The sequence below is a fragment of the Trichosurus vulpecula genome, chromosome 3 (genome assembly GCF_011100635.1).
Source record: "Trichosurus vulpecula isolate mTriVul1 chromosome 3, mTriVul1.pri, whole genome shotgun sequence".
NCBI classification, from domain to species: domain Eukaryota; kingdom Metazoa; phylum Chordata; class Mammalia; order Diprotodontia; family Phalangeridae; genus Trichosurus; species Trichosurus vulpecula.
Genome location: NC_050575.1, coordinates 413667324 through 413694416, shown reverse-complemented (window position 1 = coordinate 413694416; position 27093 = coordinate 413667324).

The following is a 27093-nucleotide window of genomic DNA, read 5'->3' as shown; positions in this document are numbered from 1 at the left end:
AAAAGGCAAAAACAGTCCTTACCTCAAGAAGTTCACATGCCAGTGCAGGAGGTAACAAGCCAGCAACTGGGTACATACAATATATATGAGTGTATATGTGTGTTATGTCTGTGTGTATATACATATGTGTGTTCATATGTGTGTGCATATATGTGTATGTTTGTGTGTATATATGTATGTAAATATATGTGCACATATACATACACACACATATATGTTTGCTTGATTGAATATATCTCAGAGGGGAAGGCACTAGCAAGAGGAGGGGAAGGGGATAGGAGCCAGATGTCGCCATTTAACAAAGACCCTGATGAACTGGAGAAAATACAGAAGAGAATGATCAAGATGGTGAAGGACCTTGACTCAATATCATGTGAAGATCAGTGGGGAACCCTGGAATGTTCAGCCTAGAGAAGAGCATATTGTGGGGGGGGGTGCAGGGATGATGGGCAAGAGAGCCACCTTCTTTTCTGTAACCCCAGACCCCAAACCCATTGGTCTGGGAATCTCTTCTTGTTGGTGTACATCAATGCCTCATGCCTGTATTGGGGACATTTGAGACTGGGCTCCAAGTATTTTTGGCTTGGATAGGCTTCCTTAAGGGGTTGTACAATCTCCCTCCTTGGAGATCCCTCAGTAGAGGCTGAAGGCCACCTGTGAGGCATGCACTCATGGTGATTCTGTTGGGGCATATTTGAATTGGAATAAATGACCACTGAAATGTCCTTCACTCTAAAATTCTGTGACTGAGTGTCTCCCCATCCCACACTTGGAGCTGTCCAATGGGAAGCAGCCCTTTACCTCCTGAGGCTGCCTGTTTCACTCCTGGGAAGCTCTGATTATTAAAGTTTGTGACTTCAAGATTAAATTTGGCCCTTTGCAAATATCAGCTGCTCTTGGTCCTCTCCTCTGAAATGGTCCAATTCTCTTCTGGCTAGTAGACATCGACCCATTAAGTAGAACTTTTTGAGATTGGTCATTAAGTCAATTTGAAATGCCTCTAATTGTACTAGTGTCTGGTCTGCTTTTCTGTTCTCATGAAGATTCTCTTTCAGCCATAGTTTTGGATTGGATGCTCTCTGAGTTCCTTCCTAACTATGAAACTCTGTGGCTATCATCCATGCCCATCCCCCTATGGGTGGGTTTTGCCACGGTCCTTTTCCTGGGCTCTCTTCCCTTCTCCCTCCCTACTCTCTCTTGTTGACTTCACCAGCTTCTATGGGTTTAATGATCTTTTCCATACAGGTCGTATGGCCTGGGCCCAGCTCTCCCCTGAGCTTCCTCTTGGACACCTCCACCTGCATTTCTGTCTACTGGAGTTTTAACACTAATGCACCATTTCTCTTTCCTTTTAAACCACACCTGGATCCTAACCTCACTATTTCTATAAAGATACCACCATATTTCCAGTCACTCATGTTCACAGCCTCCATGTAATCCTCAACCACTGACTCCCACTGACCCCATAGATCCGGTATACTGCCAAATCTTGTGCTGCCATGTCATGCCCTCCACAGAATCACTCTTCTGTTTCCCCTTCTGGCCACTGTCTTGCCCACCACCTTAGTTCAGCCCCTTGCTGCCACCTCAGTTGACTTCTGTCCTAATTGTTCTTCTGGCATCTCACCTCTCCCCTCTCTGCTCCATCAAAATGATCTGAAATCTGACTGTGCCTCTCATCTGCTGAAGAGGCTTCATGGGCTCCCCCTTGGCTCTGAGATAAAATACCAGCTACTGTGTTTGACATGTAATGTCACCCACAATTTGTCTTCATCCTATCTATACAGTCTTAATGTATACCACTGTCTTTCAAGAATTCTAAGCCCCAGTCAATTATGCCTCTGCTGGTGCCTGGGCACCACGTTCTGCACCTTAGTACAGGTTTCCTCCCATTTCTGGAATGTTCTCCATCATCACCTCCATCGTTTGGCCTCTAGAGCTTCCTTCCAGGCTCCTCAGGTACAGCCGCCTCTGATGCAAGCCCACATCAATCTCGCCTCACCTGCCTTTGGTATCTATGAAGTATCAGCTCTTCCTTTACTCATCTGCATAAATGTTCTGTCTCCACAGTAGAACCTAAGCTTCCTGAGAGTAATGACTAATTTTTTGTCCTTGTAACCCCTCAGCTCAGCAGAGTTCCTGGAATTTGGTAAGCATTTATTAAGTGTTGTTTTAAGTGAATTAAATTGTGTTTCCCCATCGTGTGCCCAAGGCTAAGCCACCATTCTTCAACCCTCAGTACTAGGCGGACAGTAACACTTGCCATCTTCCTGAGCAAACTTGAGAGCCCTTTGGTGATGGAGCAATCCACTATCTCTCCAGCAGGCTATCTTGAGGTGAGCCCTCAGGCACCAGTGACTCCAGCTTTTGTTTGAATTCTTCCTTCCCTTGGCTTTGCCTCTGGCCAGTCCCCCAGGCCTGCCCTGCTGCCACAGACCCTCCACTGACTTTTGATTATTTAATCCACTCACTGCTTGAAGGGAGCCCTGCTTTTTGTGGCACCCAGACAACTCCAAGCCGGGAAAGATATAGTTTCATGTGCTTGAACTTGGGGGACATGAATACTTAAGTGGTGAATCAGCCCTGGAGAAGGGTGGCCAGAAAGGTAGGGTGTGTTTATAGAAGATGTTTCATCACTACTAGTAAAACATTTCTTCTTGTTAGTTCAGCAGGCACTGGTATTTCGGTCTTTGAAGAAGATGAAAATCAAGGAGTGGGCTGCTCTGGCCCACTGGTAAAAGCATCACACACAGGGAGCAGAATGGCCATCTCCCCACACGCCCCATGCCCCCAGGCCAGAGGACATGCTGCTCAGGAATGTTGATGAGCTCAGAGACAAGTTGGTCTGTCTTTCTTCTGAAATGGCAGATATGTGCAAGGAAGGCCCCTTCGCATTGGGACTGAAACAGAGCCTTCTGCTCATTTGCCCTGCCTAGTATGATATCTTCTCTGAACTTTCCAGAATCCCTCTGAATAGTCACAGAATCCAAGATTGCCATGATAAAAGTCACAGAGAACTTCAGAGTTATAGAGCCCTAGAAACATGGGAGAATCCTGGAGCCAGAATGTCAGGATCTTAGAAAAGCCCAGACATAGCCTGACAACTCCAGAGTCAGAGTAAGAACTGGGAGGGGAGAATCAGGAAATCAGGAAATCTCAGAATCCCAGAGATGTGAATCACAGAATCCCAGATCCCCAGAACCAGAAGACAAATCAGAAGAAGACCTAGAGAGACAATCCCAGCATCCTCAAATGCAAGAATTACAGAGGCCCTAATTTCTGGGATTAGAATCAGAACCAGGAATTGGCAGAATCTCAGCATTCTAGAATTCCAAAAGAAGAGAATCACAGATTCCCCGAATTGCGATCACAAAACTCCCCACACACATTTCCAGAACTAGAATTCCAGGGGAAGAAACCTTTATTAAGTGCCTACTTAGACAGCAAGAATCTATCTATCCTTAGGAAAGATCCCCGCCTCTGAGTACAGTATCGCCCAGGAGAACCCCTTTTCATCAAGTTACTCCCTGGAGAATCCTCGCTTCCAAATGGTGAGGAGGCTGTGTTAACCTGGGATTGTAAGATACACAGAGTCCTGCAGTTACTTTCTGCTCCTGGTTCTGGCTTGGCTCCTCAATGGCAAAGGACCCAAGGGAACCATCAGTCAGGCCCCAAGAACCCTACTGTTCCCCGCTGCTGCCCCACCGCCCCTGGGCAGGTCAGAGACACAAGGGAGCATGTCTTATGTTTTCAGGGTGGCAGCGTGCTTTCCATCCACATCCCATTTGCTCCCTTCCTGTGACGCAGGTAGGAAAGGGTGGGAATCATTGTTTTCAGGTCACTGAGGCTCATACCAGGAGAATGACTCGACAAGGCTTCTGCCCAGACCACATGATCATAGGACATCAGAGCGGGAAGGAACGATTAAAGCCACTCAGTCCAGCCCTCTCATTTTACAGAGCAAGAAACTAGGGCCCAGAAGGAGAGAACCCTGCCCACTGTCCTTCCTCCAGTAAATAACTGAGGCCAGAGCCCAGGAGCACGAGCATGGAGGCTTTCCTGTCCGACTGTTCCCTAATACAAAAGCAGGGTCTTAGACACAGTTGCTAAGGGAGCTGGGGCAGAGCCCTAGCCCAGAAGTCCTGTGGGAAATGAGAGTCTTGCAAGTGATTGGCCTGAGCCACAGGACTGTGGTGGTGGAAAGTGAGATGCTCATTTTATTGGTGGTGGTTAGTGGTGGTGCCATTTTACCCAGGAGCTCTCCCAGGGCCTAAGGGAAATGGTAGCCCTCGGAACTGGCTTGTGGTTAGGCTGGGGCAATGGAGTTGGCAACAGGACCAAAGGAAGCTTATATTTAAAGGCGCACAAAGTGGGCTGTGCCAAGAAATGCAAACAAGGAGGAAATATTTTAAGAAAACAAACAAAGCTACTGAGTAAACCATCCACATGGAGGAAGGAGGAACAAAAGCTAATTGGAGGTTGTGAGAATGTTAGGGCAGCCCCTGGGACAGTCTGGCCTGAGCAGCAAGAGGTCCTTGAGGCCATGGGCACCCATTGGGCAGCTACCCTGGCCAACCTGGCCAGATGAGGTATGGGCATGCCTGAAGGAGACCCTAAACCAAACACAGGACTCAGGCTCTGATGTGAACTGCACCGCCACCCCCCCCCCATCTGGACATCTCTGTGTCCGAGGCATCTCCAGCTTTCAGTCCCCTGGCTCCATGACTCCTGAGACTCCCTCACCTTTTCACTCTCTCACCCCATTTCTCCAGCCCATGCCAAGTCTTGCTTCTCTATCTCAGTGTCCTTCCCATTCATCTCCTCTCTTCTGACACTGCAGTCAACACCCTGGTGCAAGTTTTTGTCACCCCTTGCCTGAACTGCTACCCCCACCTAAGTGGTCTAACTGTGCCCCCTGCCTCAAGCCTCCCCCCCACCAACCCCTCCTCCACTGGACTGGCAAAAGGATTTCCCTAAAATGCAGGTTTTACCATGGCTGTCCTGTACCTGAGAAACTCCAAGCTCAAGCGGCCAACTCTTGTGTCCAGAATGAATTACAAATGCCTCCCAAGCTGGCTCCTCAGGTCCAACCAAACTATCTTCCCAGCTTTTCCTCCTAGCTAGCACTCCATCTCCCATGCCCAGGGCTAGAATGCTCACTCTTCTTACCTGCCAAACTCACTAAATTCCTAGGTTCCTTCAGACCTTAGCTCAAGGACCAGATTGTTCTAATCCCCACCCCCCTAAGACCCGGAGCCTCCCCAAAAAAGTATTTTATATTTAATTATCAACATCCATGCCGTTTACCCCCAATGAAATGTAATCTCCTTAAGGACAAGAATCAGTCTCCTGGGGCCTAGCACAGGGCCAGGAAAACCACTGACCCTATTAAATAGAAATGAGTTACATCCTTAAGGGTTTGGAGTTAGGGGGGCGGAGCCAAGATGGCACTGTGAAAGGAAGGAACTACTGGAGCTCTCACACAAATTCTGTCAGATAGGTCTAAAAAAGTGAATATTAGTAGACTGAGAGGGTCAGGAGCGCTGGGCAGGCACAAGGGCACCAAACCAAGCCAACCAGGAGCAGCAGAGAAATTCAGCCAACATGCCAGTCTGGGAGAGCACTGGGCCAGAGAAATGCCCAGAGCAGGAGCAGGCCCAGGGTGGATCAAGCCCCAGGCCTCTCAGCCCAAGATGGGAGTCTGTCAAGGCTACGGGAGACACCAGCACAGAGCCTGTGGCTGTGGGGAGCAGGTAGCCTGGAGGCCTCCAACACACAGTCTAAAGGTTTGAAACTTGCCTTCTCGAATTTCCAGGAGCCATGATGGCCAGGTAAAATTGCTCTCACTACTCATTTGAATAAACCTAGAGAATACCTAGAGAAACAGAGGAGGCAGAAATGGGCTTCAGTAGTGAGAGAAGTTGGGGAGAGGGCCCTTCTTGTGGTGGCAGAAGGAGACTAGTGCAGGAAGAGAGGTGTCCCAGAAGCCCTCACCTCAGCAGAACAACAAGATGTGGCTTTGCACAGCCAGGGGAAGTGGCAGACACCAGCACAGACAACAGCTAAGACCACACCTGTGTTGTCCTGGGGAAGAGGAGACTCCCAGCAGCCACACCACCCCTCCCCCACACCTCACAAAAACAGAGGCCATAGCACATAAAGCTAGATACCAATACAAGAAACTTGGGACAGAGCCCTCCAAGCCCCAGAAGGGGAGATCCACTTTAGAAACCAGGAGAAAAAAACACCATGACAAAGAACACTAAGAGGCTTTCAAAGAACATTGATTTGCATTATGGAGACAGGAAAGATCAAAATACCAAATTCAGAAGAGGACAGCATGGATACTACACCCACATCTGAAACATGAGAAAGGAAAGTGAACTGGTCTCCAGACCAAAAAGCATTCCTGGAAAAACTCAAGGAGGACTTTAAAAACCAAATTAAGGAGGTAAAAAAAAGAATAGAAAAAAATGGAAAAAAATTCACTGAACAAATTTTTAAAAAGTAAAATCAGTGAAACAGTTAAAGAGAATCAGAATATAAATGGAGAAAATGTTTCATTGGAAACTAAAATCAACCAAATGGAAAAGGAGATATAGAAGGTAAAGGAAGAAAACAATATATTAAAAATTAGAATTAGGCAAGTAGATGCTAATAACTCTATGAGACATCAAGAATCAGTCAAACAAAATCTAAAGAATGAAAAAATAGAAGAAAATGTGAAATATCTGATTGGAAAACAACAATCTAAGAATTATTGGTCTACCTGAGAGACATGATGAAAAAAAGAGCCTGGAAATTATCATCTAAGAAATTCTTTTTTTTTAAACTTTTTTTTCCAGTTCTTTTTTTTATTTAATTTATTTAATATATTTAGTTTTCAGCATTGATTTTCACAAGAGTTTGAATTACAAATTTCCTCCCCATTTCTACCCTCCCACCCACTCCAAGATGGCATATATTCTGGTTGCCCCATTCCCCAGTCAGCCCTCCCATCTGTCATCCCACTCCCCTCCCATCCCCCTTTCCCTTCTTCTCTTGTAGGGCAAGATAAATTTCTTCACCCCATTGCCTGTGTATCTTATTTCCTAGTTGCATGCAAAAATTTTTTTGTTGTTTTTGAATGTCTGCTTTTAAAACTTTGAGTTCCAAATTCTCTCCCCTCTTCCCTCTCCACCCACCCTCTCTAAGAAGGCAAGCAATTCAACATAGACCACATGCATATCATTATGTAAAACTCTTCCACCATACTCATGTTGTGAAAGATTAACTGTTTTGCTCCTTCCTAACCCATCCCCCTTTATTGAATTTTCTCCGTTGACCCTGTCCCTTTTCGAAAGTGTTTGTTTTTGATTACCTCCTCCCCCACCTGCCCTCCCTTCTATCATCCCCCCTTTTTTATCTTCTTCCTCCTTCTTTCCTGTGGGGTAAGATACCCAGTTGAGTGTGTATGGTATTCTCTCCTCAGGTCAGATCCGATAAGAGCAAGATTTATTCATTCCTCCTCACCTGCCCCCTCTTCCCTTCCTAGAGAACCGCTTTTTCTTGCCACTTTTATGCATGATAGTTTACCCCATTCTATCTCTCCCTTTCTCCCTCTCTCAATATATTCCTCTCTTACCCCTTAATTTGATTTTATTTTTTTAGATATCACCCCTTCATATTCAACTCACCCTGTGCCCTCTGTCTATATATATGTAGATATATATATATACATATATATATACATACATATGTATATATATACATATATATGTGTGTATATATATATATTTCCATGTAGGAATGTAAACAAAACAGTTCAACTTTAGTAAGTCCCTTACGATTTCTCTTTCTTGTTTACCTTTTCATGCTTCTCTTGATTCTTGTGTTTGAAAGTCAAATTTTCTATTCAGCTCTGGTCTTTTTCACTGAGAAAGCTTGAAAGTCCTCCATTTTATTGAAAATCCACATTTTGCCTTGGAGCATGATACTCAGTTTTGCTGGGTAGGTGATTCTTGGTTTTAATTCTAGCTCCATTGACCTCCGAAATATCGTATTCCAAGCCCTTCAGTCCCTTAATATGGAAGTTGCTAGATCCTGTGTTATCTTGATTGTTTTTCCACAATAGTCAAATTGTTTCTTTCTGGCTGCTTGTAGTATTTCCTCCTTGACCTGGGAGTTCTGGAATTTGGCGACAATGTTCCTAGGAGTCTTCTTTTTGGGATCTTTTTCAGGAGGCAATCAGTGGATTCTTTCAATTTCTATTTTACCCTCTGCTTCTAGAATATTAGGGCAGTTCTCCTTGATAATTTCTTGAAATATGACATCTAGGCTCTTTTTTTGATCATGGCTTTCAGGTAGTCCAATAATTTTTAAATTATCTCTCCTGGATCTATTTTCCAGATCAGTGGTTTTTCCAATGAGAGAGTTCACATTGTCTTCCACTTTTTCATTCCTTTGGTTCTGTTTTAGAATATCTTGATTTCTCATCAAGTCACTAACTTCCACTTGCTGCAATCTACTTTTTAAGGTAGTATTTTCTTCAGTGGTCTTTTGGACCTCTTTTTCCATTTGCCTAATTCTGCCTTTCAAGACATTCTTCTCCTCATTGGCTTTTTGGAGCTCTTTTGCCATTTGAGTTAGTCTATTTTTTAAAGTGTTGTTTTCTTCAATATTTTTTCAGTATTTTTTGGGTCTCCTTTAGCAAGACATTGACTTATTTTTCATGGTTTTCTTGCATCCTTCTCATTTCTCTTCCCAATTTTTCCTCTAGTTCTCTAACTTGTTTTTCCAAATCCTTTTTGAGCTCTCCCATGGCCTGAGACCAGTTCATGTTTTTCTTGGAGGCTTTTGGTGTAGGCTCTTTGACTTTGTTGACTTCTTCTGGCTGTATGTTTTGGTCCTCTTTGTCACCAAAGAAAGATTCTAAAGTCTGAGACTGAATCTGAGTGCGTTTTCACTGCCTGGCCATGTTCCCAGCCAACTTACTTGACCCTTGAGTTCTTCATCGGGGTATGACTGCTTGTAGAGTAAACAGTACTTTGTTCCAAGCTTGAGGGGGTGTGCTGCTCATTTCAGAGCTATTGCTATACAGCCAACTCTGCCAAACCAGCACTCCTCCTTCCTCAAGAACCACCAACCTGGACCTGATGCAAATCTTAAGCAGGCTGTGCACACCTACTCTGATCTGCCACTTAATTCCTCCCACCAGGTGGGCCTGGGGCTGGAAGTAACTGTAGCTGTAGTTCTGTAGCTGCACCACCCCCCCACTGCCCCTGGGGCGGTGGCCAAACTGTGAACTCTGTCCCTGCAGCTTTTCCCACTAACATTCTCTGTTGTCTTTGTTGTTTGTGGGTTGAGAAGTCTGGTAACTGCCAAAACTCACTGATTCAGGGGGCTAGGGCCTGTTCCACCCAGCTCCCTGTCTGGTTGGTCCTGCTGCCGCCCATGCTGAGCTCCACTCCCCTCTGCTCTGTGGGTGATAGACCTCATTCAGCGACTATCCAGGCTGTCCCAAGCTGGATCCCTGTTTCCCTCTGCTATTTTGTGGGTTCTGCAGTTCTAGAATTTGTTCAGAACCATTTTTATAGGTTTTTGGAGGGACCTGGTGGGGAGCTCATGCAAGTTCCTGCTTTCCAGCCACCATCTTGGCTCCACCCCCCCACCTCCTATCAAGAAATTCTTAAGAGAAACTGCACCGAGGTTCTAGAACCAGAGGGTAAAATCGTCATCGAAAGAATCCACTGATCACGCCCTGAAAAAGATCTTAAACTGAAAACTCCAAGAAATATTATAGCCAAATTCCAGATCTACCAGGTCAAGGAGAATATATGGCAAGCAGCTAGAAAGAAACAATTCAAATATCATGGAACTACAGTCAGGATCACGCAAGATCTTTCAGCTTCTTCATTAAATGACAAGAAATTGGAATATGATATTCTGAAATGCAAAGAAACTTGGACTGCAACCAAGGATCAACTACCCAGAAAAATTGAGCATTATTTTCCAGGAAAGGAGATGGACATTCCATGAAATAAGGGAATTCCAGACCTTCCTGATGAAAAGGCCAGAGCTCAATGGAAAATCTGATTTTCAAATACAAAATTCAAGAGAGACATAAAAAGGTACATGGCAAAAAAACACTAGTTAATCAATAAGGCAAATTAGTTACATCCCTATATAGGATTATATTGTTTTGTATATGTTTTATACATATGTCAATCTTGAGAATAATGCAGTTATTATGACAATTGAAAGGGATATACATAGACTGTGGGGGTCAATATAAAATAACTGATATAATGATAAAAATATAAGTAAGAGATATAAAGGGATGGTTCTGGGAGAAGAAGCAAGGAGGTGATATAAAAGAGTAAATTATATCACATGAAGAGGCACAAAAACGTGTTATAGTACATGGAAAGAAAGGAGGGAGAAGAGCAGTATTTGAGCTTTACTCGCATCAGATTTGGTCCAAGAAGGAAATAACATACCCTGATAAGTAAAGAAATTAAACATGTCCTATGGACGGTAGGAGGAGAAAGGGGAAAGAAAAAGGAGGGGGTGATCAGAAGGGAAGGAAGAAGTAGCAAGGGGAAAAAGGTAAGATAAAGGAGGGGAATCAAGAGGGAGGGTAAACTGAGTAAGGAAGTGGTCAAAAGCAAAACTCTGTTGAGGAGTGGAAGGGAGAAGGGAGAAACAAAAGCATAAACAGGGGGGAAATGGGAGGGAGAAAAAGACACAGATAGTAATCATGACTGTGAATGTGAATGGGATGAACTCTCCCATAAAACAGAAAAGGATATCAGAATGGATTAAAAACCATAATCCTACAGTATTCAGTTTACAATAAACACATTTGGAACAGGGGGATACCCACAGGGTAAAGGTAAAAGGCTGGAGTGGAATATATTGTGCTTCAGCTAAATTAAAAAAAAAAAAAGCAGAGATAGCATCCTAATCTCAGACAAAGCAAAAGCAAAGATAGATATAATTAAAAGAGATAAGGAAGGACACTACATCCTGCTAAAAGGCACCATAAACAATGAAGCAATATCATTATTTAACATACATGCATCAAGTGGTATGGCATGCACATTCTTAGAGGAGAAGTTAAGGGAGTTACAGGAAGAAATAGACAGCAAAACTATAATAGTGGGGGACCTCAGCTTCCCCCTCTCTGAACTTGGTAAATCTAACCTCAAAATAAACAAAAAAGAAGTTAAGGAGGTGAACAGAATTTTAGAAGAGGCAGATATGATAGATCTCTGGAGAAAACTGAATGGGGATCAAAAGGAATATACTTTTTTCTCATTGGTACATGGCACATACTCAAAAAATGACCATATACTAGGGCTTAAAAACCTCACAATCTAGAGCAGAAAGGCAGAAGTAGTCAGAGCATCCTTTTCAGATCATGATGCAATAAAAATTATTTTTAATAAAGAATCATGGAAAATAAATTAAAAATTAATTGGAAACTAAATAATCTAATTCTAAAGAATGAGTGGGGCAAAGAACAAATCATAGAAACAATTAATAACTTCATTCCAGAGAATGACAATAATGAGACAACATACCAAAACTTATGGGATGCAGCAAAAGCAGTTCTTAGAGGAAGTTTTATATCTCTAAATGCTTACATGAATAAAATAGGGGAAAGGGAGATCAATGAATTGGGCATGAAACTGAAAAGGCTAGAAAAAGAACAAATTGAAAATCCCCAATTAAATACCAAATTATAAATATTGAAAACCAAAGGAGAGATTAACAAAATTGAAATCAGGGAAACTATTAAATTGATAAATAAAACCAAGAGTTGGTTTTATGAAAAAAAAACAATAAAATTAATAAACCTTTGGTCAATTTGATTAAAAAAAAAAGAAGAAAATCAAATTACCAGTATCAAAAATAAAAAGGGTGAATTCACCTCCAATGAAGGGGAAATTAAAACAATAATTAGGAATTATTTTGCCCAATTGTATGCCCATAAATTTGACAACCTTAGGGAAGTGTATGTATATTTACAAAAATATAAATTGCCCAGGAACAGGAAGTAAAATTCCTAAATAACCCCATCTCAGAAAAATAAATTGAGCAAGTCATCAATGTACTCCCTAAGAAAATATCTCCAAGGCCAGATACTTTTCATGTGCATTCTATCAAACATTTGAAGAACAATTAATTCCTATACTTTATAGACTATCTGGGAAAATAGATGAAGAAGGAGTCCTACCAAATACTTTTTATGACACAAATATGACACTAATACTAAGCCAGGAAGAGTCAAAACAGAGAAAGAAAATTATAGACCAATTTCTCTAATGAATATAAATGCAAAAATTTTAAATAAAATATTAGCAAAAAGATTGCAGTAACTTATCATGAGAATAATACACTATGACCAGATAGGATTTATTCCAGGAATGCAAGGCTGGCTTAATATTAAGAAAACTATCAGCATAATTGATCCTATCAACAACAAAACTAGCAGAACCATATAATCATCTCAATAGATGCAGGAAAAGCATTTGAGAAAATACAACACCCATTCCTGTTAAAAACACTAGCAAGCATAGGAATAAATGGAGCCTTCCTTAAAATTATAAATAGCATCTACCTAAAACCATCAACAAGCATTATTTGTAATGGGGATAAGCTAGAAGTATTCCCAATAAGATCAGGGGTGAAACAAGGATGTCTCTTATCATCCCTATTATTCAATTTGGTACTAGAAGTGTTAGCTGTAGGAATAAGAGAAGAAAAAGAAATTGAAGGAATTAGAATAGGCAAAGAAGAAACTAAATTATCACTTTTTGCAGATGATATGATGATTTACTTAGAGAATCTTAGAGAATCAAGTAAAAAACTACTTGAAATAATAAACAACTTTAGCAAAGTTGCAGGATATAAAATAAACCCAAATAAATCCTCAGGTTTCCTATACATTACTAACAAAGCCCAATAGCATGAAATAGAAGGAGAAATTCCATTTAAAGTTACTGTAGACACTATAAAATATTTGGGAGTCTACCTGTCAAGACAAACTCAGGGCCTATATGAACACAATTACAAAACACTTTTCACACAAATAAAGTCAGATCTAAATAAATGGGAAAACATGAGTTGCTCATGGTTAGGATGAGCTAATACAATAAAATGACAATTTTACCTAAATTATTTTATTTATTCAGTGCCATACCAATCAAACTATTAAAAATTTATTTTACATAACTGAATAAATTAATAACAAAATTCACCTGGAAGAACAAGAAGTCCAGAATGTCAAGGGAATTAATGAAAAGAATTGCTAAGGAAGGTGGCCTAGCCATACCAGACATCAAACTGTACTATAAAGCAGAAGTCATCAAAACTACCTGGTACTGGGTAAGAAACAGAGTTGTGGATCAGTGGAATAGGATAGGTGCACAAGATGCAGTAGTCAATGACTATAGCAATCTGCTCTTTGAAAAACCCAAAGAATCCAGCTTCTTGGCTAAGAATTCACTATTTCACAAAAACTGCTGGGAAAATTGGAAAATGCTAGGGCAAAAACTGTGCATAGACTAATATCTTACACCGTATACAAAATAAAGTCAAAATGGGTTCATGATTTAGGAATAAAGGCTGATACTATAAGCAGTTTGGGAGCACAAGGAATAGTTTACCTGTCAGATTTATGGGAAAGGAAAGAATTCATGACACAACAAGAGATAGAGAGCATCACAAAATGCAAAACGGATAATTTTGATTATGTTAAATTGAAAAGGTTTTGTATAAACAAAGCCAATGCAACAAAGATTAGGAGAGAAGCAGAAAATTTGGAGAAAATCTTTACAACTAGTGTCTCAGATAAAGGCCTTATCTCTAAAATATACAGGAAACTGAGCCAAATTTAAAGGAACACAAGTCATTCCCCAATTGAGAAATGATCAAAGATATGAACAGGCAGTTTTCAGAGGAAGAAATCAAAGATATATATAGGCATATGAAAAAATGCTCTAAATCACTACTGATTATAGAAATGAAAATCAAAACAACTCTGAGGTACCACATCTCTCCTGTCAGATCGGCTAACATGACAAAACAGGAAAATTATAAATACTGGAGAGGAAGTGGGAAAATTGGAACATTGTTACATTGCTGGTGGAGTTGTGAACTGATCCAGCCATTCTGGAGAGCAATTTGGAACTATGGCCAAAGAGCTATAAAAACATGCATACCCATTGACCCAGCAACACCACTTCTAGGGCTGTATCCTAAAGCGATCATACAAATGGAAAAGGGACCCATATGTACAAAATTATTTATAGCTGCTCTTTTTGTGGTAGCAAAGAATTGGAAATCAAGGGAATGCCCATCAATTGGGTAATGGCTAAACAAGTTGTAGTATATGAATATAATGGAATACTATTGTGCTATAAGAAATGAGGAAGACACAGACTTCATAATAACCTGGAAAAATCTACATGATATAATGCTGAGTGAGTGAAGCAGAACCAGGAATACATTATACACAACCATAGATATATTGATTCTGTGATGACTAACCTTCATACACTTGGCTCTTCTCAGCAATACAAGGTTCAAAGATAGCTCCAAAAGACTCATGATGGAAAGAGCTATCTACATCCTGAGAAAGGACTATGGAATCTGAATGCAGACTGGGGCACACTATTTGCTATCCTTTTTGTTCTCTTGTTTTTTTTTTCTCTTTTGTTTTTGTATTTTTGGTTTTGTTTCTTCTTTCTCATGATTCATTCTGTTGGTCATAATTCTTCTTTACCACTTGACCATTGTGTAAATAAATTTAATGTGAAGTTATATGTAGAAGATATATGTGATTCCATGCCATCTTGGGGAGGGGTGGGGGAAGAAAATCTGGAACTCAAAATCATGCGGAACTCAGTGTTATAAACTAAAAATAAAAAATCTTAATTTAAAAAAAATGAGGCAAAAAATGGCCTCAAAAAGAGTTTAGGGTCAGACAATTACTCCTTAGCCATATTAGATTAGATATAGCATTTATTAAATATTTACTCTGTGCTGGAAACTGTGCTGTGCTAAGCACTGGACATTTGAAGAAATTCAGTAAGAAAGACAGCCTTGCCTGCCCTCAAGGAGTTTCCCTTCTAATGGGAAGAACCACACAAACTGGGGGAGTTGAAAAGAGGGTGGGAAGATGGGCAAAGAGTAAAACTGACAGTTAGGAGTGGAGACAAATGAAAGTGAACCTGACTGGTGTAGACACTCCCCCCGCTTGACCTGATGATCACTTAATCTTTCTGGACTTTGCAATTATTTACCATTGATTGATGATTGACTGGTTTATATAGGAGTAAGAGTCCTAGATTTGGGAGCACAAGGATTAGGCTCAATTCTTGGTTCTACCCCCTGTTAGCCATTTGACTTGGGACTTCAGTTTCATAGAAGATGGTACTCAATGGCCCCCAGTTCTAGGTCTGGTCATGTAGCTGCTAATTCCAGAGGATCCATTTCCTCCCAGAACCACCCACTGAACTGAGGGGCCCCCAAATTATCTGCTGTTTGGCTGAGTAGCTGCTCTTGGAACCTCAGAGTCTCATGGGTAGAGGGCTGAGCCTCCCCCTGCGATGGGAAGGCATCAGAAAGGGGCCTGGAGAATGTCCCTGGAGCTCATCACTTCGGCTCAGAACATCACTGTCACAGGCTTCCTAGGGGCCTCCTGAGTGCAGTCTGCTCACATAACTGAGGAAGAGCTGAAGACCAAGGGGGAAGGAGCTTATCCAAGGTTGAGCAGCCGGTAGGGGTCAGAGAAAGGGAGAGAGATGCAGAGTGGCCTGGGATCTGGAGTCAAGAGAAGACCTGCAGAGAACCTCAGAGAGCATCTCAGAGGTGGGAAGGGCACTAAGGGGTCCCGAGATCAATCCCTAACTTAACAGGGATCCCATCTACAAAAAAAATTGTCTTGCAGGCTCTGCCAAAAGACCTCCCTGAGGGGAGCACGCCACCCCCAGGCAGCTCATCTCACTCATTCTAGGCCACCACTCTCCTTGTCAAGAAGCCATTTCTGACACTTAGCTTAAACCTATCCCCTGCCTCTCTGAGCACCCCAGGCCTCCCCGTCCAGGGAGCTAAGATTCCTGGTTCTGTCTCCCAGATCCAAGCAGAACAAGACTGACCTGTCCTGCAAATGGCAGCCTTCTGACTACTGGAACTCAGCTACCAGGCCCCACTTCCCTGAGTTTTCTCTTTTCAAGTCTAAATATCCCTGATTACTTCAAACAGCCCTCATCAGAGACAGATTCAAGAGCCTTCCTCATCTGCTTCTCCTCCTCAGATACTCTGCAACCTATACTTAGTCCTTCCTATACTGTAGCACTTGGAATTGAACTACATGTTCCAGATGTGGTTGGACCAAGATAGAGTCAATCAATCAATAAGCATTGATTAAGCACCTACTGTGTGCCAGGCACTGTACCAGGGATACAAAGAAAGGCAAAAGATAGCACCTGTACTCAAGCAGTGTCCAGTCTAACATGGGAGAGAATGTTCCAACTACTTTGTACAAACAAGATAGAGATGGGGTAGCTTGGGGGTAATCTCAAAGGGATGACACTAGAATATAGGGGGCTTGGGGAGGTCTTCTTGTGGAAGGTGAGATTTGAGCTGAGACTTCAAGGAAGCCAGGGAAGTCAAGAGGCAGAGATGAGAAGGAAGGGCAGCCCAAGCAGGGGGCACAGCCAGGTCAAAGGCACAGTAAGGGGATGGTCCAGTGCAAGAAAAGGCAGGAAGGCCAGTGACTCCGGACTACATGAAAAGCCTGGTGAGGGCTAGGCACTGGATAAATGATCATTGTTATTAGTAATTATCTCCTAGAGGGCTGCCTCTTGCTGAGTGCCCTAGGGAGGGATGGCAACAGGTCCCTCCATGCCGAGGTTCTCTGGCCATAGGGCACTAATGACCAGCTACCCTGAAGGGTCTCCTGCACTCAATTTTCTGAGCACCCTGAATCATTGCTCTTTACCTGCTCCAGGAATGCTGTTCCTCTTAACGGAGATTTCATGGTATCTGGAGTTGGCTGCATGTGTATCTGATCTGACGGTTACAGGGTCAGGTAGATACTTTGCCCCTAGGAAAGCTCTGCCTAGAAGAGACATTATAGGACTCTCTGTTTTTCCCTTGTGTGTGTTTGGAGGGTGGGAAAAGTGTCCTGAGGAAAATGACTAATTTTGATCTCGATGTCAGGTCAGTAGAGCTGTCTTCAGCTCCTGTGGGCAAACTGTCCTAATTGGGTCAGAGTCCCAGGGGCATCGAGGGGCTTCTCTATGGGGGAGAAGATGAAAGGACATCCAGAGTAGGTACCAAGAGTCAAAGTGAAGAGTGGTCTTCTCCCTTCAATGTGTCTTTGTGTTCCCTCCAATAAAAGACAGAGCAATGCAGTGGAGAAAGCTGTGGATTGAGGGGTCAGAAATCCAGGCTTGGGGTTGCATTGAGTCCACTGACTTTCTATGATGCCTTGGGCAAGTCTCCTCATCTGTAAAATGGACATCCCCACCCGTGCCTTGCCTCTTTCCCAATGCCCAGGCTGTGGGATCTCAGGACACACTAGATGAGAAATAGCTTTCTTAACTTCAAAGGACTCTCATCCCTACCCAGTGCAAGGGATGCAATCTATTTTGATAAACAGGATCTAAGGCACTGAGCTAGGGACTCCCAAGACTACCCAGAAGGAAGGGGGCTCAGTTCCACCAGCTACTAATGCCTAGAAGAGGTGATGCTTGAGCTGAGCTAGGGGTGGGACTAGAGAATTTAAGGTGCAAGGTGAGGGAGAGGAAGGGGGCATTCCAAGAATGGAGAACAGCTAAGAAAAAGATGTGGACATGAAGTACTGTGTGTGTGACAAATAGCCAGGTCAGTATAGCAGGTCTGAAAAGCACATTGGGCCAGGACTGGGGGTGAGCTAATCTGTAAGAAGACTGGGAAGGTAGGAAGTAAACAAGATGTGAAAGGCTTTAAAGACCAGTGGGTTTTCCTATTTGATCCTGGCAGTAAGAAAGGGCCATTGGAGTTTGTTGGGTAGGAGATGGCATGGTCAAAACAATGGAATCTGAAGATGAGCAGCTGTGTGGAGGGTGGACTAGAGGGGAGAAACTTCTGGCAGCAAGACCAATTAAGAGACCTTAGCAATAGTCCAAGTGAGCGATGATGAGATGATGAGAGCCTGCACCAGGGTGGATGCTGGGTGAGCAGAGAGCAGGGCATTGGGAAGAAATATTGAGAAAGGAGAATATATGGAATTTAACAACAGATCACCTATGGGGGATGGGGGAGAGGGAAGAGTCAAGAATGAGTCCTAGGTTTCCAGCTGGGGGGACTGGGAAAATGGGGATGGCCCTAGACAGTCATACAGAAGTTCGGAATGGGGAAGGTTTGAGGGGAACGATAATGAGATGCATTTTCGACATGTGCATAGGACATCCAGAGTCAGTGACACGAAGCTCAGAAGAGACACTATGAGATAGAATTTTGCCATCATCTGCATAGAAGTAGTCAATCAACTCACAAGAGCTGATGAGATGACCAAGTGAAATAGTCTAGAGAAAGAAGAGAGGTGGCTCAGGACAGAGTCCTGTGGGACACCCACACTTAGCAGGCATGACTAGAATCAAGAAGGAGCCCATGAGACTGAGGAGAAGTCAGTCAGGTAGGAGGAAATTCAGGAGATGGTGTAAAACAGACAGAGGAGAGGATCCAAGAGGAGAGACTTTTGAAATAGACAGCATGAAAGGTACAGAGAGGCCAATAAGGATGAAGACTAAGAGTAGGCCATTGGATTTGTCGATTAAGAGATCATTGGTAACTTTGTTGGGGGAGCAGTTTCTTTGGACTGATGAGGATGGAAGCCAGGTGGGAGAGGGTTTCAAGGAGAGTGAGAGGACATTGTATCACAAATGATATGATTATTTCTTATTTAGATAACTCCTAAGGCACCTGGTTCCCAAGAGCAAAATCACTGATTTTGGAAGGATTGATTTGATGTACATTATCTTTATTTGGGAGATTTCATTAACTTGAGGAACTACCAAAGAAGAAATCCCTACAAATGGAGGTTAGCACCTTCTTGGTAACTTCTTGTCTAGAGTTAATAGATTTTCCCAGGATCATATAGAAAATACATATCAGAAGAGGGACTTGAACCCAGGTCCTCTATCTCTGCCCACTACCCTACACTGTCCCTTATCCATGCGTAGGAGCAACATTTTTCAATGGGGTGAGACAGTAGGGATTGTCTCATTCTTTGCATCCCTATCACCCAGGACCTTGCTTGACTTGGAACACTCATTTAAGAAATGCTTGCTATTTGAATTTTAAAAAGTGACCTTGTATTGACTATTTAGTCACAAAGGATGGTATCGTTTTGCTTAAACTAAATAAACTAAAACATAACTAAACATTTTTAATTAACAACTGTATTTTACTTTAAAAATCAGACTCAAACCCCACTTTTTGGAGGGGAGACTTGTGGGTGTGCCTCCGTTCACAGGGCACACCCCATACTCTGGGTTATCCTCTTTTAGTCATCATTACAAAAAAACTATCCCCAGTAAATGTCTCTACATTTCTCCATTTCGGGAAGGAAGAGTCTTCCAAATTCCAGTGAAGCCTGGTTAGAGACTAAGGGACAAGCAGTGGTTGCAGGAATGCTGAGTCAGAGCCCAAAGTCCTTTTTCAGGAATACACAAATGTTTATAAACAATACTTTTACTTTTAAGCTTCTCCAATGTCACTTTTTTTTCCCTTAAGGAGGTCAAACGTTTACCTAAGAAAACCACAAAGGCCTCTCCCGGGGCATCGGTGGACCAAGAAACACCAACACTGACCAAGTGGTTTGCTGGGAGAGTGTCTCCAGCTTCAGATCGAGGTCCCATCTGAGCAGAAGAGAAATGAGTACTTAGCAAACCGCTTTTAGACACATCCATTTTTTTAAAAGAACACTTACCGTATTGGTTCCAATATAGATTGCCCTTTCCCCCTCCACATCTGGCTTGAATAAAAGCTGAGTGCTGCTTACATTTGGTGGGATGTTTCATTACCTACCTCTATCCACCCCCCACCCCCAGGGGTAGGATGGTACAATAAAGCAAGCAGAAGATTTGAAAGATGAGAACATGAGTCCAAATCGCGGTTATTCTGCTTATGAGCTTGGTGCCTTTGGTAAGTCACTAAATTTCCTCAGGATCTCCCTTTCTTTGTATGGTGCTTTGGAGTTGGAGGACCTGAATTCAGATGCCATCTATATCATTTATTAACCCCACATGCCATTGGGCAAGTAAGTTCCCCTCCCTGGAACTTAGTTCCCTCTTCTGTAAAATGAAAGGTTTGGACTGGATGGTCTCTCAAACCCTTTCTCTAAATGGGCCAACCCACACTCCTCTTCTGTGCATCACTGTAGAAGGAGAGCAATAGGATGGATCTTGCCTCTGGCACATCCTGACTGGCTGGCACTGGGGCAAATCACTTCAACCCTCTCTGCTTCAGTTTCCTCATCTGCAAAATGGAGATAATGGTAACACCTACCTCCCAGGGTTGTCATGAGGATCAAGGGAAAGGATATTTTGAGGGCACTTTGCAGGCCCCGAAGTGCCTTACATAAATGCTGTCATTACTATTATCACTGTGTTGATTAATTGGGTAACCTTAAAGAGGCATTTTCAACTACTAAAGGCACAGGGCGAGAACATCTTGTTAATTGGAGTGAAGATAGGTGGAACTCCATCCCTTACACAGAAGTTGGACTAGATGATCTCTAAGACTCCAATGGTAATTGTCTTACACGGGGACATTTTGAATCTGAGGCCCTGATCCTGCCTCTCAACTATGCCTATATGCACCAGGGGATGGTCTGAATGAGAGAGAGAGAAAGAGAGACAGAGACAGAGAGAGACAGAGACAGAGATAGATAGACAGAGAGAGACAGAGACAGAGACGCAGAGACAGAGACACAGAGACAAAGGGAGACAGAGAGGCAGAGGAAAACAGAGAGACAGAGAGAAGGGAGGAGGGACAGAGAGACAGAGACAAAGAGACAAAGACAGAGAGAAAGAAGAGAGAGAGGAGAGAGGGGGGAGGGAGGAGGGAGAGAGACAGAGACAGAGAGAGAGGACGCCATGGACCCATTTCCAATATAAGCCCTGGGGGTCAGGACAAGGGCTAGGTGGGCTAGCTATGTCTCTCTGTCTCTTCAACAAGGGTTGAAATGTCTTGGTAAAATGTTATGGTGAATTTGGTGATAGGAAAATTATCTAGATGAGCATTGGTGTGTCATGGGTGTGCCATGGGTGTGCCATCAGGATCTTTCCTATTGAGCCCAGCCACACAGGGAAGGTGGAGCCAGGGATGCTGATGGAGCCTAAGATAGGAAGGGATGAACAGAGATGTTAGATGACTTGCCCAAGATCACACAGCTATGAAGTATCTGAAGCAAGATCCCAGTGTCTCAAATCCTCCATGAGTTCAAGCCCAGCCTGTCATCCAATGTGCCATCTAGCTGAATGTTCTTAGCTCCAAACTCCCTGGGACCATACATCCTCATCTTCATCAGCTCATTCTTCTGCCCTGCCTCCTCTGGTACCATACTGACTCCCCTTTCTACCTCTTGCTCAAAGAACTCTAATTGAATCACTAGTACCATTGCTAGGGAAGGAAAGGAGGAAGGAAAGAAGGAAGGAAGGAAGGAAGGAAGGAAGGAAGGAAGGAAGGAAGGAAGGAAGGAAGGAATAAAAGAAGGAGGGAGGGAGGGAAGGAAAGAAGGAAGGAAGGATGGAGGAAAGAAAAAAGAAAGAGAAAGAAAGAAAGAAAGAAAGAAAGAAAGAAAGAAAGAAAGAAAGAAAGAAAGAAAGAAAGAAAGGAAGGAAGGAAGGAAGGAAGGAAGGAAGAAAGAAAGAAAGAAAGAAAGAAAGAAAGAAAGAAAGAAAGAAAGAAAGAAAGAAAGGAAATAAGCATTTATTAAGCACCTGGTGTGTGCCAGGTACTGTGCTAAGTGTTTTACAAATAGTATCTCATTTGATCCTCACAGCAACCCTAGAGGTTAAATGCTATTATTATACACATACTACAGTTGAGAAAACTAGAGATTGTGACTTGCCCAGGGTCACAAAGCTTGGAAGTATCTGAGACTGGACGCGCTCAACCTTTCCTGACTCCAGGACCAATGCTCTATCCACTATATGACTCAGCTGCCTCTTTAAGTGAAGAGATTGAACACCAAGTCATTATAAGTTTTGAAAGATCAAGAAAACGAGCCTCTGGGAACCTGGGAGATGAAAATCCCAGATTCCAAGAATTTAAGTCCATGCCAGGTGCAGCATCTGAGCCCAGCACTGATGCCCCAAAGATTGAGGAGACACCTTCAGGGATAACCTATGGGATTCATCTAAGTGGTAGCTAAACTGAGGACTTGTCTACCATCAACCAGCAATGCCACATTTGGACATGAGCTTTGTGGGATCGACACTATGTGAGATTTGAACTAAGTCTGAACCCACTTTGCCCAGAGCCCAAAGGGCTACAGGGGAGAGTGTGCCCCTGGGGTGTTAGCCAGGGGCAATGTTTGTACTCTTGTTTTGTGATATCTTCAATGTAAATATTTTTTAAAAAGCTAATTGATGGTAAGTGGTTAAACAGAATTGGGGTGCTAGTTATTCATATGTGGCTGATAGTGGGGGAGCACAGTGGGGCTTTATAAAGACAGTATTAGAGAAGGGGCACTCACACCCCTCAGGGTACCTCTAGAACACTGAGGAGGAGATGTAGCAGCTGACTCTGGAATGGTGGACCCAGAGCATACCTGATTCACTTAAATCCTTCCCCATGCTGAAACTTAGAAATTACTTCTCCAAGGAAATATTGTTCCAAGAGCCCTGGGCTCCTAGGTCCCACCCACCCAGCCTGTTTATTTAATATAAGCCCACAGTCTGCCAGTTCTGGAAGGGACCTTGAGGATCAGGTAGCAAATGTGTGTATACTTAATCTGGGGTCAGTGAACTTTTTCTTTTAATAATTAGTTTCCTTTGAAGTTAGATTAGGGTTAGATCCTCTCCCTGTCTCCATCTCCCATGATCTTTGAAACTATTTCAACTGTCATCCCTCTAAAAGTAAGGGAGGCTTGGGGTGGGGGAGAGTGAGGCTCAAGGGTTCTCCTAGTGGCATCTGTGTGCCTGTTGCTCTAATGAAAAGTAAGCCTCTTGAGGGCAAGGATTGTTTCATTTTATTCCCAGTGTCTGGCACATAGGATATACTGAATAAGTGTTTGATTGATGCCTGAAGACATGTCCAAATAACCCTCCCTTAATTAGGGGATGGTTGGAAAAGGTCCCGATTCTCAAAGCTGGCTGGCATATTAATGGTCTCCCTGCACATGCCCTCCCAAGGGCTCCCTCATTGGCTTGCTTTAGGGTCCCTGTCTTCCTCCAGCATATGGAATCTATAAAAGGCCAAAGTAGGTGCCCACCCCACCCCCTTCTATTTATAGGAAGCCTACAGTAGGCTCATAAACAGCCTAGGCTCCCAGAGCACACACTCCCAGGATTGTTTGGGGAACACTTTAGTTTTCCTTCATCTCCCTGTGTGCCTCTGCTCCTCAGAGGTCATACATCATTCAGCAAGTCCTACTGTGGATTCATTCTCTAGGCTGGCTGCATGTGTGCCAGAGGGTGGAGAAAGGGTAAGGACAGTAGTGGATAGAGATGGAGCCCCTTTGGCTCGGCTTGGCAACAATGGGAGAGACTATAAATCACAAGGGGAGAGCCTGCCCAGAACATTTATTATGAATGAGCTAATGTGGCAAAGAGATTAAACATTTCTAGCAATGTGGAAGCAACTCTTTTAGCCAAGGCAATATACCGTGAACCTCTCAGGAGCTCACATCCCAATGCAGCTTTGAGATCCTCCAGTGAGAAAGGCTGACACTTTGTACAATCTGCAGACTTGGACACCAATGCCCTTCAAATAATCAACAGCAGTGTGGAGCTAGAACCAGCCTCTTCAGCAGAGTGGTCATCTATGTAGAGCTCTGATCATGTGATTCTTCTGCCCGATTCACAGCAGCAAATGACCATAGTAACCTTGTGTTTGACAAGTATAAAGACTTAAGTTTGGGGACTAAGAATTCATAATTTGGTTAAAAAAACTGTTGGAAAAGCTGGAAAGTCTAGCAGAAATTGGACATAGACCAATATCTTACACCATTTACCAAGATAAGGTCAAAACAGATACATGACCTAGATATAAAGAGAGATTTTACAAGAAAATTTGAAGAACGTGGAACTTCTTACCCACCTGTCGGACAACTCCTGGTGGCTCCCTGATAAAGAGAAGACTGGCGCACAAGACTCCCTACCACTGGGCATGACCCCATTTTCCAGACTTATCTGGAGAGATGCCCTTTCCTTTGGGACCTTGTTTAAAACATTTCTGTAAGGCACTTGTCATGTAATAGAATGTATTCATCATTAAGCATTGATTAAGTTCCTATTATAATTTCTCCACTGATGATTCTCAGACATATTTGTCTAGCACCAATCTCTCTACTGACCTCTAATCTCTCATCTCCAACTGTCTTTCAGTCATCTCCAACTAGATTGTCCAGTAGACATCTGAAACTCAACATGTCCAAACCAGAACTCATCATCTTTCCCCCTAAACCTTCCCCCACCCTATTTTCCCTATGACTGCCAAGGGCACCCCTGTCCTTCCAGTCTTTTAGATGCACAGTGTAGGAGTCACCCTGGACCCCTCACTCTCTCTCTCTCACCACCCCACCCCCACCCCATCCAAGCCATTGCAGATGAGGAAATGCTTGCCTTGATGAATTCCACTAGCAGAATGCCAGCTCCTTGAAGGCAGGTCCAATCTCACTTCCGTCTGTCTCTCTCCAGTGTCCAACATTTAGTAGCTACTTATTAAATGTTACTCGAATTATGTAAAACTAAGTTTAATTGAACATGGAGGAAGGAATCTGGATTCAAAGGGTTCTGCTGATGACCACCTTCATGAGCCAGGAAAACTCTTTCTCTCTGTGGGGCTCAGTTTCTTCGTCTGTAAAATGGTTAGCTACAAGGCCCCTAAAGTCCTTCCTAGCCCCAGAGTTAGGATGCTCTGCTCCAGGGATGTGATGGAAGGAGTCTTGGGGACCTCATATCACAGATTGCCTAAGGGAGCAGCTTTCATTTATAATGAGAGATGATGCAGTCTAATGGATAGAGAGACAGCTCGGATGCCAGGAAGGTCTGGGTCTGGTAGCACCTGACACCTGAGGCCTTCATTCCTCTGACTCTCAGGTATTTCACCTCTCAGTCTTCCAGCCCAGTCTCTCAGGCAAAAGAGGAGGTGGCCGTTGGCACTGGTAGACACAGTTTCTTTACCTAGAAGTTCCCTCTACCTCCAGCAGTAAAATCTCCAGTCCAGGCCCCAGTCCCCTCCCTCTCCCAATGTTCCTTGAAAAGACAAATCTTCCTTATTAATTTCATCCTTCCAAAGGACCCCTCCTCCTCCTGAGTCCCATCAGAACATGTTTCCTAGAGGCAAGCCTGGACTTTCTCACCTCTAAGGTCCTCAGGGATGACCCCCAACTCATCCAAACCACTGTCAGCTGATCATGGGTTTTCACAGACTGAGCTGGGATTTAGGAGAGAGACAGAGGGCGCATCTTCTAGCCAGGGCTGGAGCATCTCCTCTTGGGGATGCCCTAGAAGAGATTCTTGGTCATATTCATGGCCTTGACAGTCTTTTCCTGCCCCAGGACCACGGGATTCTGTGATTTCTGTGTGATTGACAGAGACAGAGAAATCAAGAAAGATGGTGAGGGGGTGTGAGGATAAAGTAAACATTCCCACTACAGGGGAATTCTCGACATGAAACAGATGCCGCCATTCAGGTACAGCCGGATGCCTGCTTTATGTCCACTTTCTACCTTCAGCCCTCCCGCCTGCCTAGGCAGGACATGGCTGCTCCAGGCCAGGCTGGGGCGATACCTGGGCTGATGAGAACCAGGCCTGGGAGTGCAGAGGACAGAGAGCAGGGCCTCACAGGTGCTGAGCACACCAGCTGTGGGAAACATTGTGGCTGCCAAGCAGGGCTGGATCCTTTTACCTAATCTGGGAATCAGTCACCGAATAGCATTAGGGTTGGGGGAAGAGGTGGGGAGTCTTCTCAGGGCACTCTGATGTGTTCTGGCATGTAATATTTCATGTTGGTGTTTTCTGGGTTTGCCTTGAATTCACAGCCTGAGGACCTGGGTTTGAGTCCCAAGATGGCCTGCCCTGTGGACTCTTGTCTTAATGCAGGCTCTGCATCTCAAATCCCCCTCAATAAAATGAAGGGAGTGGGCTAGATATTCTCTATCATCCCTTTTTCCCCAAAGTACCAAGAACCTCTGATCTCTAACTGAACTGTGCTCTCCATGAGTGCAGGGATCACATCTTGGTTGACCTTTATGTATCCTGGCCTCTGGACCTGCACTTTGCACACAGTTGGTCCTAAATCATTGAAGGAATGAATGTTGAAGGTACGAAATGGAATGAGAGATGAGCTGTGAATTTTAATGGATGTGCTCTCAATAATTCCTGTTTCTCTGCTGCTTTAGAGTTCACAAGAACCCTTCTTTACAATAGCTCTGTCTGGGAAGCAGTTCACAAGAATCATCAGTCATATTTCGATAGAGCACTGAGACTTACAAGGTGTTTATCTTGCAAGACTTCTGCATAGTAGACAGGGAAACGTAATTTCTCTCATTATACGAATAAGAAAACTGAGATTGTGAGAAATCACATGATTTGTCCTGTCCTTGTGATATAGCTAGCAAGGACCAGAGGCAGAGTTTGAACCCAGGTCTAAAGACTGCAGGCTCTGTACTCTGACCAATGTCATATTGCTCCTCCAAGAGAAAAAAAAGACAGAATTCTGAGACAGGCCACATTGATCTTCTGGATATGATTTTTATTAGTAAGAAAGATCTAGTTGGTGCAGTAGAAATGACAGAATCTGGGAGCTGGCAGGGACCTCAGTAGCTGATGAGTAGAACCCATCACTGAGAGGACATGTCCAATGTCCAGTTTCTGCTTGAGGTCC